At 30.5% G+C, this 3,695-nt stretch overlaps 1 pseudogene; it reads left to right on the top strand.

Annotated features, from left to right (window-relative positions):
* Positions 1-452: 452 nt before the first annotated feature.
* LOC126924209 (nucleolar protein 58-like) lies at positions 453-3,278 on the top strand (annotated as a pseudogene).
* Positions 3,279-3,695: the final 417 nt, after the last annotated feature.

The following is a 3,695-nucleotide window of genomic DNA, read 5'->3' as shown; positions in this document are numbered from 1 at the left end:
GGACTCCAGAATTGAGAATCTATTGTAGGTAGTCACTTGGCTGGCTGATGGTTTGGTTTGAATCTTGTTTACATTTGTCTTGGTCGGTTCGAGCTTTCGTTTTTTCGTGTGGTGGTCATTTACCAGGATAGTTGCGTTGCCCTCTTGCCACGGGGGAGGAAACATGGCGGTGTTATAATTTTGCTCCGGGGAGCCTGTTGGAAATGATAGAGCCATCATCGAGCTAGTTAGTTCAGTGTGAAAGAACTAGTCGAGAGGCTGTTAACCCCTGGCTAGGTTAGTTGGATTTGCTTTCGTCAGCTGGGCGTCACGTGGAGTTTTGTGAACTTCACAGGGCACTGGACACACGTCTGCACGTCTCGGCACTCAGCAGCAACTGGATGGTACTTGCTATTTTGTGGACTTTGCCGGGCACGTCTGCACGCCTCGGCGCTCACGAACGAACTGCCTTTTATCATAAACGTGAAAATTGTTAAAAACATTAAAATTTCTAATCGTGAAAATAAATTAATCAAGATGTTAGTGTTATTTGAAACCCCTGCGGGATATGCAATTTTCAAGGTAAATTATATTAAAAGCTGTAACTTAACACTTAACCTAAAAAATGTTGCACGTGTTCATGCTGCTAATAATTTTAGGTTTACTTTAACCATTTAAGTCTCTTCTCACGTTTTAAATACGGTGTAAATACCTTATTGGCTTAAATGTATACCATAAAATCACGTTTGTTTCTTACAGTTACTTGATGAAGATAAGTTAATAGAAGTAGAAAATCTTTATCATGATTTTGAAACACCTGAAGCAGTTAGTAAAATGTAAGTTGATATTTTTGACTTTAATTTTGCATTATAATTATTTTGATAAGTTCTGTTGTTAAAAAATGCATTAATACCTTTAATAGAAGTAATAAATTCGATAGTGCAAGATATTGCATTCAGAACAATTTTAATTTTAATTTTAATATTAAATATCGTGCATTACAGAGTGAAGTTGAAACACTTCGAAAAGTTTGCAGACACTACTGAGGCTCTTGTAGCTACAACTGCAACAGTAGAGGGTAAACTTTGTAAATCATTAAAGAAGATGCTTAAGAAGCATTGTAATGAACTTCAAGAATAACTAGCTGTAGCCGACGCTAAGCTAGATAATGCTATAAAGGATAAAGTGAGTTTGTCTTGTGTCAGTAATACTGCTATACAAGAATTAATGAGATGTATAAGAAGCCAGATGGATAGTTTATTGTCAGGTTTACATAAAAAAGAAATAACGGCAATGGCATTAGGTGTAGCACATAGCCTTTCTAGGTACAAATTGAAATTTTCACCTGATAAAATTGATACTACGATAATACAAGCTGTTTCTTTATTAGATGATTTCGACAAAGAATTAAGTAACTATGTTATGCGTTGTCGTGAATGGTATGGCTGGCACATTCCAGAACTTGGAAAGATTATTACAGATAATACAACATTTGTTAAAACAGTAAAAGTAATTGGAACAAGAGAAAATACTATAAATTCAGATTTATCTGATATATTATCAGAAGATGTAGAAGAAAAAGTAAGAGGCTGCAGAGATATCCATGGGAACTGAAATCGCTGAGGACGATATTTTAAATATTAATATTAAAATATAACGATATTTTAAATCGACATCTATGCGATGAAATTATTGAAATTTTTCAATATAGAACACAACTATATGATTATTTTAAAGCAAGAATGATGGCAATGGTGCCAAATTTAACTATTCTTGTCGGAGAGTTAGTGGGAGCTCATCTAATCTCACATACTGGATCACCACTTAATCTTGCTAAGCGGATGCTTAGCATCTACCATGCAAATACTAGATGCTGAAAAAGCTCTCTTTAGAGCATTAAAATCAAAAAAAGATACTTCAAAATATGGTTTAATTTATCATGCACAACTTGTTGGACAATCTTCAACAAAAAATAAGGGAAAGATGTCCAGAATGTTAGCTGTTAAAGCTTCATTAGCAACTAGAGTAGATGCATTAGGAGAAGATGGCAGCTTTAATCTTGGTGCTGAACATAAGTGCTAAATTGGAAGCACGTTTGAGGATTTTAGATGAAGGGAATTTTCGTAGAATTAGCGGCACAGGTAAAGCAAAAGCAAAATTTGAGAAGTATTACACTAAAAGTGAATATATTCAGTATTCTGTTAATGATGATACAACTCTTCGACATGGAAAAAGAAGACATTCTGAAATTGAAAATAAAAAAACGCTAATCGAAGAAATTACAAAACCAGATGAAGAAATGCCGAAGAAAAAGAAAAAAAAAGAAGGAAGTTAATGACAGTGTAGATGAATCAGTAACTTAGGAAGTAGCTCAGTCAGACGAAGTTCTGACAAAGAAAAAGAAGAAAAAAAAGTAAAGTACAGGATATAGAAGATAATATTGAATCAAAATTTAAATGTGAAGAAGAAGAAGAGAAAGCAGTGGAAAATATTTCTGGGATATCAGGGGGTTAGTTTTTATTTTATCTATTTTATGAATTTTAAATCTATAATATAATATGAGTAAAATTACAAGTAGAAAATATAATATGTACAAATTTAATATACGTATAAAATATGTTTTTTTTTTTGTTATAGAGCCAATAAAGAAGAAAAAGAAGAAAAAAGATAAGGATCAGGAGATTGAAGAGACTACATTCACAAAGAAACAAGTGAAAAAGTTATAAGAGAAAAAAGGAGAAAAAAGAAAAAGAAATCTCAAGATGAATGAAATTTTTCCAACATATGCAATTTAAAAAAGTAATTTTTTAAAGATATGACTGTTCATTATCGATTGTAAACTTATATATAATTAAAAAATTAATTTTCTTTAAATATACATATATCAAATTATGTTTTTATAGTAGAATTCAATTATATATTTTTAAATATAAACAATATAATCATACAATTTGAAAATAAGTGTATAAAAATGATTGTGAGTTTGTGCTTTGTAAGATGTATTATTAAAATACAAATATTTCAAGTATTGAATAAAGAATGATCAGTAAGTAGTTTAATTAATATTTAGAAATATGCTCAGTATTAGCGCTTTAGTGTCTTCTTCATTTTTATATATCTTTTTTAATACGATATATGTCTTAAAACATCATTGACATTTACTCATTGTTATCTATTTCTTTTAATAACACACTTTGAAGTTTAAATTTTGTAAATTCATAATTCTGCATGTATGTATTATCTCTATAAATAATTTATAAATATTTGTATAATAATTGTTGTACTGATGTATTTAAAATAAATTTAATGATAATACGGTTACATGTAATGAATCAGAAGTGGAATCTATAACAAGTGTATTTACTGTTTATTTTCAACTATTGAATATATCAACTATATCATTGAAATTTGTTTGAGTTTAATTTAGACGTTAATAAGGAGCTTTTTTTATATTTTAGAATGATTTTCTAAGTAAATTATTAAAAACAAGCAGTTTTGGGAGAAACGTAACTTCCAAAAAGTGCAGATGAACACAACTCCTTGTTGAAAAAAAGTTTCAGGCTAGTTTTACATTGCAACTTGTTATTGATTCAGGACTAATCTACATTTGTTTGGGCATAATCACCAATTACCAATCGACACACTCAGACAACCAATACCACAACAATAGTAGCAACGACACTACAGAAATCAAAGAACTTCACAGACAGTCCATC

The sequence above is a fragment of the Bombus affinis genome, chromosome 2 (assembly GCF_024516045.1).
Source record: "Bombus affinis isolate iyBomAffi1 chromosome 2, iyBomAffi1.2, whole genome shotgun sequence".
In the NCBI taxonomy this organism is placed as follows: domain Eukaryota; kingdom Metazoa; phylum Arthropoda; class Insecta; order Hymenoptera; family Apidae; genus Bombus; species Bombus affinis.
The sequence above is the reverse complement of the archived record's forward strand: the minus strand, read 5'-3'. Positions and strand labels throughout refer to the sequence as shown.